Raw genomic sequence first — 10,294 nt, forward strand, 5'->3', positions numbered from 1 at the left:
TCTTCCTGTGCAACAAGAGAACTGTTTGGTTCTGCACACATATACCGTGTTTCCCCGATAATAAGACACTGTCTTATTAATTTTTTTGGACAGAAAAACACCAGAGGGCTTATTTTCAGGAGAGGGCTTATTTTAATGAACATTGACAGCAATTTTAATAAGCAGGTAAATGTGAACCAAAAAAAGTATCTTTATTCAATAATGATCATGTCATCTTCTTCAACAACATCGTCATAAGTGTCCATATCCTGAATTCCGTCCTGGATGTCTTGCGCCTCTATTTCCTTCAGAAAAAGTGGACCCAATCTGCCATGTCCAGCAATATAGCTCTCTTTAAATGAACATGTCTTGTCCAGGTAACCTGCTCGTAGTGCCTTGGCGACACAGCTGTCAGTTATTTTATCCCATGACTTCTTCACTCAAGTCACGACTTCTTGCAAACAGGGCTTCACAAAGTTTCTATGCTGATTTTTTTCCATTCTATTTTCAATGTAGTCATTGACTTCCATGCACAAATGGTCCTTGAATGGCTTGTTTATTGCAATATCAAGGGTCTGGAGATAGGCAGTCATTCCTGCAGGAATCATTACTTGATCTATTCTTCTCTCTGCAAGGAAGTTCTTCATTTCTTTAGCATGGTGAGTGCTGGCTGAGTTCTTCTTTTATCATCCATCATGCCCCCTCACTCCCGCTTACATACTGAGTTTTTATGTTGTCTTGCCTCAGCTCTCCTCCACGGCATTGCTCTCAATGACGCCAGCAAGCAAACCACTGGGGAAGAACAGGATAACGCGCTCACTGCTGCAGCTCTGATTGGATGCAGCTCAGAGCACAGCGTGGGTTTCACGTGGGGGATAGGGGAGAACGGTGCATACAGAGGGTACCGTAATGTAGTGTGTAGCGCAGGGGATCACCTTCACTACAGTAGCAATCTCAATAGGGCTTATTTTTTGGGGAGGGCTTATTTTAGAGGAATCTTACACAGTAACGGGAGGGCTTATTTTCAGGATAGGTCTTATTATCAGGGAAACACGATATTGTATCTAGGATATACAGTGACATATTCAACATGTATAGGACTGCTTGCCATCTGGGGGAGGGGGTGAAGGGAGGGAGGGGAAAAGTTGGAACAGACGCAAGTGCAAGGGATAATGTAAAAAAATTATCCAGGCATGGGTTCTGTCAACAAAAAGTTATAATAAACACACACACACACACACACACACACACACACACACACACACACAAAAAAAAAAAAAAAAAAAAAAAAAAAAAAAAAAAAAAAAAGGAAATATATGAGGATAAAGAGAGGAGGGTATTGGAAACAGATTCCAGTGGTCAGAGAGTCCTTAGTGCCAGGCATGGTGATGACATGTTTTGACCCTCTGCAAATAGAGGATTTTAGTTTGCTCTGTTAAAATGAGAGATTTAGCTAAAGGGGCCCGTGGGTAGAGTCCCAAAGTGGCTCCTTGCTAGATGTCAGTGAGGGCTAGAGTTTGCTTAGTGGGGGCTGGGAAACCTGAGCAGATCATTAGAATGGGGACAGCCCAAGTTAGCTCAGATCCGGGTGGGGCTGGGACAGGCTGCATCTTCTATTGGAATTCAAAAGGATGCTTTTGACCAGGATTTGTGAATCAAAGATCCTAGCTTCCTGAATTGATATTATGGGATTGGGAATCTGAAAGGAATAAATCAATCTAGTTTCTTAAAGGGACCACAACTTGCATCATCATCAGGGGCATCCTGTCAGGGCTGTCTCTTCTATCCATTCATGGAGACCCCAGGATAGTGGGAGGCAAGATAGAGATTTGGATAGGGGGGTTGGGGATCAGCCTTTCACATATAGGGTCAGTTTGTTCCAAAAATGCACTTTGGGATGATGGAGGGGGGGGAGGTAGAAAGATATCTTTCTGACAGAGATCTTTGTGCTCCACCCACAATAGCAGAACAGCTAGGAAGGTCTTACAGGGAGTGGGAGTCAGAGTAGGGCAGATGATTAAGAAAGGACTGGTCTTACCTCTGGTATCTACAGAGCTCTTTGGACATACAAAGGCAGGTCGGATACAGATCCCACTTCTTCAATACATAGAATCCCTTTTCTCTGCCCCCTTCCCCAGACAATAGGAGGCTTCTGAGTTTTTGAGGTTCAGAGACCCTCAGCTACTTTTTCAGATTTCTGAGCCCCCCCTGAGCCTCCCAGACTTCTGAATCTTTCAAAGCTCCAAACCTGTTAGCCCTGAAGATGCCTAGTCCTTTGAGACTAATCAGCTCTGGTGCCTGCTTTATGGCTGGGGCAAGGACAACATAGACAGATGGTCTGGACACCAAAAAAGATGATATCCTGGTTCTGGCAGGAGGAGGCTCTGAAAGTGGGAATGAAGAGGCAGGAGTAATGCCTTCTCCTCTCCTCTCTCTTCCCTCCCACCTTTCAACCCCAGGTCCCTGATCCCTAGTTCTCCTCTTACTGAGCTGCTGTTTTCCCTCTTGGGACTTCCACCTCTTGCTAATTTCAATGTCATATAAATTGCCCATCGGACATTGTAATTCTGATGTGCCAGAGATTTCTCCAACTCAGAGTGGCCAAAAGCAAACATGTTTTATATGCACAAACTCCTCTTTTGTTTCCCTAAATGGTTAACTCTAAATGACTGGAACTATCTGTGATTCGACACAGTCCCTGCTCCCCATGGCAATCACTCCCTTCCCATCTGTGCTTTTATTCCATCTCCCCAGGCTTGTTGCATATCCTCCCCATTACTTTCTTTGCCTCAAATCCCTTCTGTCTCTCTCTCCAACCTCCATCCTGCTGTCAAAGCGACTTAAGATAGATCCCACTGCTCAGCTCAGTGACCTGGTAAAATTACATAAACATTCCTCAGTCATGTGCCAAGTACTGTGCTAAGGGCTGGAGATACAATGAATAAAAAGAAGGGCAGTCCTTGCCCCCAAGGAGCCTCCAATCTGAAGAAGGAGCCAAAACAAAAGCAATCTGGAAAGTGGGGGACCTCCAGGAGATGGTGGGTGTGGAGCAGCTGGTTCTGAGGACAGAGCCACAGGTCTGGGCATACTCTACCAGGGTCTTTGGGTAATAATCTTGGGGATTATCCTAGATAAACTTGAAGACAAGCAATCAACATTCTGTCTTTACTGAGACACCCTCTCAGTGGGGGTAGCAGGAAGTAAGAGAACAAGTTCTGCTCAAGGCTGTTTATTTATGCTATCTCTCTTCTGGGATTGCCCAGTGCCCAGCCCACTGAGAACTTCTTAGGTGGGGCCGCAGAAGGGAGACTTCTGGAGTTAGCATTGCCTCCCAGAAGAAGATCTAGCAGAGGCTATGCCCCTCTCTATCTCAAGAAACCTATTAACAGTTCCTTTAACTCCTGCAAAACACAACCTCCTGTCTCAGAGGCTAAGCCCCTTATTACCTCTTGGACCCACCCTATTAACTGACCTGGCTGTACAGGCTCCATGGCATATCTCAAAGACAGAGGAGTGCTTATAGCTACTTACATCTCCCTTTATTATTATTAAGACCAAGTGTTCTCATGTTGAAGAATGAGAAGCTCTTCTTTAAGCACCTCTAAAGAATTTATAAAGAATACATATAAAGCATGCTAGCAAAGTAGGAAAAAGCAAAAGAAACAATGTTATGGGTCAGAACTTGAAACAAGGTGCTAAGTCATTGGAATTGATAGAAACAGTGCTTATGTACTTGGTTCACACCTTGGAATTCACACCTTTGGAGAGTTCACACATTAGAGTTCACACCTTTGAGGATAAATAAGGAGGAGATCCCACAAGCCCATTAAAGACTTTTTGGGAGATTCACAAGTTAGAAGCTCACAATCCCACTCTTGGAGGAGGAGTGAAGATGCATTCCAAATTCGATCTTTGTGCTGGCTGGAGACATTCAGAAGAAGAGAGGCTGAAGTTGGAAGAGACAAAGGACTAGCAACAAGAGCTCTTGGAACTAAGGAGAGGGATAGGCTGCTAAGAAAGTTAACTGGGCTATTTTGGAAGAGACAATAAAGGATCGGACTTTAATAGCTGGCTGCATTTAAGGTGATTATTACACTGAACTGAAACTAAGGCTGTCTCCAGAATCTCCCCAAGAAACCTGCTCCTAGAGAATGATTATATTTTAGAGAAGAAAATATTACAGTACAATACCAAAATAGCTACATAGAACCCATGGGATCCAATAGAAGGGGATGGGAAAGGAAGAATGTTGGCTATAATCACTAAGCCAGTCCAGCAAGGGTAGTCATCTCTTTGCTATGGCACTGTCTCAGGCATTTCTTGGGTCGTCTCCTCTTCTTCCTTGGCCCCTGTTTTAATAGAGGCAACTTTCTTTGTTCTTCTTTCTGGAATCCAGCAACTTTCCCCATCAGGATCTGCAAGACATAAATAACCCAGCCCTCTCCAAAGTACTAGCAATGGACCTTGCCAATATTCTTCCTCATTCTTCCAAAGGACCTTTTGTGTGTTCCCCGGTGCTTGAAGGGCTGCTTCACTATCTCTGATGACTGCGTATTTTAAAATCAGCCAGGAATTCAGGTTAAGGGAAAATCTTCAAGCTTTATTCATATGCTTGGGACCTCAGTAGATCAACTCGAGCCTCAGCCCATTACAACTATCTGTTGGTCTTGTTTCCCAGGTGAGGCCATAAAGGCAATGTAGAGAATTAGCAGATAAGTGGAGAAAGTCATGGACATGTTCAGAGGATGTAGCGACATGAGAAAGGAGCATTGTAAAGCATGGTCCACCACCTCATTGCCCACAATTATGTCTCCTGCACAGCATTGCTGAGAGTATACGTGCAGGATGTAAATGGAATATTTCTTAGTCTGTGAAATCTGCTGCAATTCAGCCAGAAGGTTAGTAATTAAAGAGATCTGAGGTTGTAAGAGGATATCCTCAATGCCTCTGAGCACATATATACTGTCTGTTATGATGTTAATGGATGCTGGGTATCTCTTATAGGCCTGGAGAATAGTGAAAAGCTCATTTTTCTAGGTGGAGATATATGGAGTCTCTAACACCAGAAACTCTTTTGAGTGCTCATGATAAATTGAGGCCTTGTGGTTCTTAGAGGCATCAGTAAAGACATTTGTGCCTTGCACAGGCTCATCAACAATTGTCTTATTGTACCATAATGTGGGCCAGCAAGAGAAGGAGTAAGCATGTAGAATGGGGGCTTAGTGTAGCCCATTGAGTACAATGGCCCATGGCCAATAAGTTTGCATCATGACTTCTCTAGCTCCTGGTTCAAAGGGTAAATACAGTAAAGGTCTTTTCCCTGTTAGATGAAAAGCTCTTTTCACTGCCTCAAAGGCAAGTTCTCCCAGCATCTTAATATGGTTTGGTAATATCTTCTATAGTCTTTTCATGTACACAAATTCCAAAATTTTACTACCTTGATATAATACCATGAAGGGACATATTTTGTCTCTTAAAGAGACCTTTACGTGGGGTCCCACCTCACTATTTCATATTTAGAAGCAAGAGCAATGATCTTATAAATTGTGTCCTTCTGTTACAATTTAATTAAAATTAAACATATTTGATAAATATAATAATAAGTATTATTAAATTACATATTTAAACATTCTATCCCAGCTTTTTGTGATTGGCAACCATTAAGAGAATTCATTTTTTTATTAGAAGCCATGCTTATGTAGAAAGTGTTCTGTTAATAGTTCCTTAGGAGAATCTCATCCTCCTCATGCGGGAATGAACAGTGTCAAATATAAACAAATATATTTGTTGGGGGGGGTGTTTTAATTTTTTTATTTGCACCTGAGTATCTACACGAGAAATGACTAGTCTAAAAATGTAAATTCTCTAATTTTAAATGTTCCAAATTTGATTTTCTAGTAAGATAAAGATGAGTTTTGAACTCATTTTCATTAGATCTGGTTCTTAGCAAAGTCAATAAAAAAAGTTAAAATTGTGCTAATAAAATTTTATAGGAGATTATTAGCAGAGAACAAGATCTCTACAAATGACCTGAACCTCAGAAGCCAGTCAACTAGAAACTACTCTGAGTAAATTGTACCCAAATATGCACCTTTTATGTATAAAGTCTACTTATCAAAGAAGATTGCTCCCCTTGATCTTGTCAAAATGTCTATCAGTCTTTCCTTTTTCCCTTCACATTGGTTTCCCCTCATAGATTCCATGGTTAGAAACTCCTGATGCAGCATTTGCCATATCAATTTGAGGAGTCTTGTGTCTCAATAAAGTCAAATGGGGGAATGACAGAAACAATAATTAAATAACCAATATTTAATATTGTGAATATGCAGGGTTTTCTCCCTGTCCTATTTCCTTGTTTTAAGCCCAGCCCTAGAAGCAAGTATTGATCTCTGCCAAAAATTAGTCCCACTTAGATGATCTTACCTAGGTGAATTCCTGCCCACTGTGTTCAATCCAAGCAAATTTGGATGGATATAGATTCTCAGTCTAGATTGCCCAAGACTTGGGGTGATATAGGTACAGAGATTGTCTGTGTCTCAAAGTTCTATGATGTCACTCACTTAGCCCCTCCTTAGAATGAACCCCCCTCCACTTCTTGTTGGCTAACCAGAGTTCACTGCCATTTTCAAGAAAACCCATTCTTCCAATGGCATATAAGCTATGACCCCACAATTCCTCTTTGGTTTAAGAAAGACAGCCAAATGATCATCCTTTTATTAGTACTATGTTAGGGTGATTAATTAAATGATTAATTAACCAGAAACTATATCTTTCAAACTTTTTGTACAATTTAGAAACCAGCAGTTCAATCCCTCTGAAACTAAAAAAAATCTTCCAGGAGGCTAACAGTGACAGAGTCTAGCAATTATCTACTGAAACTGTACCAAATATTATCCAAGAGACTTAGATTTGGATCAAGGACTTGTAGAATTCTGACCAGGAAGATAGTGAACAGACCTCCCCTTGCATCATACCACTTTGGAAGCACTGACAATGTGCAGGTCCCCAGACTGAGCTCTAAAAAGAACAGAATGATGTGAAAAGTCTCGGACATTTTGTCACTCTCTTCCCTACTGAAATGAAAAATTCATTTAAAAAATTTATTATTATAGCTTTTTATTTACAAAATATACACATGGATAATTTTTCAACACTGACCCTTGCAAAACTGTCTGTTCCAACTTTTCCCCTCTTCCCCCCACTCCTCCCCTAGATGGAAGATAGGCCAATACATGTTAAATATGTTTAAGTGTATGTTAAATCCAGTATATGTATACACATTTATACAGTTACCTTGTTGCACAAGAAAGACTGTAACTAGAAAGAAAGAAAAAAAAATGAGAAGAAAAACAAAAATTCAAGCAGACAATAATAGAAAGAGTGGAAATGCTATGTTGTGGTCCACACTCATTTCCCATAGTTCCCTCTCTGGATGTAGCTGATTCTCTTCTTTACTAAACAATTGGAACTGGTTTGAATCATCTCATTGTTGAAGAGAGCCACAAACATCAGAATTGATCATCGTATAATCTTATTGCTGTGTATAATGATCTCCTGGTTTTGCTTATTTCACTTAGCATCAATTCATATAAATCTCTCCAGGCCTCTCTGAAATCATCCTGTTGGCCATTTCTTACAGAACAATAATATTCCATAACATTCATATACCACAATTTATTCAGCCATTCTCCAATTGATGGGCATCCACTTTTTCCAGTTTCTAGCCACTATAAAAAGGGCTGCTACAAAATTTTTTGCACACATGGGGCCCTTTCCTTCTTTAGGAGCTCTTTGGAATATAAACTGAGTAATAACACTGGTGGATCAAAGGGTTGCACAGTTTGATAACTTTTCAAGCATAGTTCCAAATTCCTCTTCAGAATGGTTGGATTCATTCACAATTTCACCAACAATGTATCAGTGCCCCAATTTTCCCACATCCCCTCCAACAGTCATCATTGTCTTTTTCTTTCTTCTTAGACAATTTGAGAGGTGTATTGTGGTCTCTCAAAGTTGTCTTAATTTGCATTTCTCTGATCAATAATTATTTGGAGCAGCTTTTCCTATGACTAGAAATAGTTTCAGTTTTTTTTTTCGTGAAAATTGTCTGTTCATATCCTTTGACCATATATCAACTGGAGAATGGCTTGATTTCTTGTAAATTCTCTGTATCTTTTGGAAATAAGGCTTTTATCAGAACCTCTGAATGTAAAAATGTTTTCTCAGTTTATTGCTTCCTTTCTAATCTTGTCTGCATTAATTTTGTTTGTATGAAAACTTTTTAACAATATAATCAAAATTTTCTATTTTGTGATCAATAATGATCTCCAGTTCTTCTTTGCTTGCAAATTCTTTCCTCTTCCACAGATCTGTGAGGTAAACTATCCTATATTCTTCTAATTTATTTATAATCTCATTCTTTATTTCTAATACAATATTGAATAGTAACAGTCATAGTGGGCAACCTTGTTTCACTCCTGATCTTATTGGAGATGGTTGCAGTTTGTCCCTATTACATATGATTCTTACGATGGCTTTAAATAGATGCTACTATTTTAAGGAAAAGTCCATTTCTTCCTATACTCTCTAGTGTTTTTTTTTTTTTTAATAGGAATGGATGTTGGATTATATCAAATGCTTTTTCTGCATCTACTGAGATGGCCATATGGTTTTTGTTAATTTAATTAGTGATGTAGTCAATTATGCTAATAGTTTTCCTCATATTGAACCAGCCCTGCATTCCTGGTATAAATCCTACTTGGTCATGGTGTATTATCCTGAGGATGATTTTCTGTAATCTCTTTGCTAATATTTTATTTAAGATTTTTGTGTCAATATTTATTAGGGAGATTGGTCTATAATTTTCTTTCTCTGTTTTCAACCTACCTGGCTTAGGTATCAGTACCATGTCTGTGTCATAAAAGGAATTCTGTAGGACTCCTTCATTCCCTATTTTTTCAAAAAAATTTATATAGCATTGGGGTTAATTGTTTAAATGTTTGGTAGAATTCACATGTAAAACCATCTGGTCCTGGAGTTTTTTTTTTTTTTTTTTTTTTTAAGGATTTGATTAATAGCTTGTTCTATTTCTTTTTCTAAAATGGGATTACTTAAGCAATTTATTACCTCCTCCGTTAATCTGGGCAGCCTATATTTTTGAATGCAGTCATCCATTTCACTTAGGTTATCAAATTTATTGGCATAAAGTTGGGCAAAGTAACTCCTAATTACTGCTTTAATTTCCTTTTCATTAGTGGAAAGTTCTCCCTTTTCATTTTTAAGACTAACAATTTGATTTTCCTCTTTCCTTTTTTCTGATCAAATTTACCAAAGATTTAGCTACCTTGTTGGTTTTTTCATAGAACCAAATCTTAGTTTTATTTATTAATTCAATAGTTTTATTTTTTTACTTTTAATTTTATTAACCTCTCCTTTTGTTTTAGAATTTCAAGTTTAGCATTTGATTGGGGATTTTTAATTTGCTCTTTTTCTAGTTTTTTTAGTTGCAAGCCTAATTTATTGATCTCTTTATTTTATATGAGTAAGCCTCTAGAAATATAAAAATTTCCCTTATTACTGCTTTGCTGCATCCCACAAATTTGGGTATGTTGTCTCATTATTGTCATTCTCTTGGATGAAATTATTGTGTCTATGATTTGCTTTTTCACTCATTCATTCTTTAGGATGAAGTTATTTAGTTTCCAATTACTTTTTGGTCTATGTTCCCCTGGCTTTTTAGCGAATGTAGTTTTTATTACATTGTGATCTGGAAAAAATGCATTTACTATTTCTGCCTTTCTGCATTTGATTTTGAGTCTTTATGTCCTAACATATGATCAATTTTTGTATAGGTTCAATGAACTGCTGAAAAGAAAGTGTACTCCTTTCTGTCTCCATTCAGTTTTCTCCAAAGATCTATCATCCCTAACTTTTCTAATATTCTAGTTATCTCTTTAATTTCTTATTTATTTTGTGGTTTGATTTATCTAATTCCGAGAGTGCAAGGTTGAGATCTCCCAGTATTATTATTATATTGCTGTCTATTTCTTCTTGTAGCTCTCAACTTCCCCTTTAGGAATTTAGATGCTATAACACGGAGTATATATGTTTAGTATTGATATTGCTTTAAAGTGCCCTTCCTTATCTCTTTTAATTAGATAGACTTTTGCTTTTGCTTAAACTGAGATCAGGATGGTTACCCCTGCTTTTTTGACTTCATCTGTAGCATAGTAGATTATGCTCCAACCTTTTACCTTTACTCTGTATGTATTACCCTGCTTCAAGTGTTTTCTTTTAATCCAGTCTGCTATCCACC

This window comes from Antechinus flavipes, chromosome 3 (genome assembly GCF_016432865.1).
Source record: "Antechinus flavipes isolate AdamAnt ecotype Samford, QLD, Australia chromosome 3, AdamAnt_v2, whole genome shotgun sequence".
Classification (NCBI taxonomy): domain Eukaryota; kingdom Metazoa; phylum Chordata; class Mammalia; order Dasyuromorphia; family Dasyuridae; genus Antechinus; species Antechinus flavipes.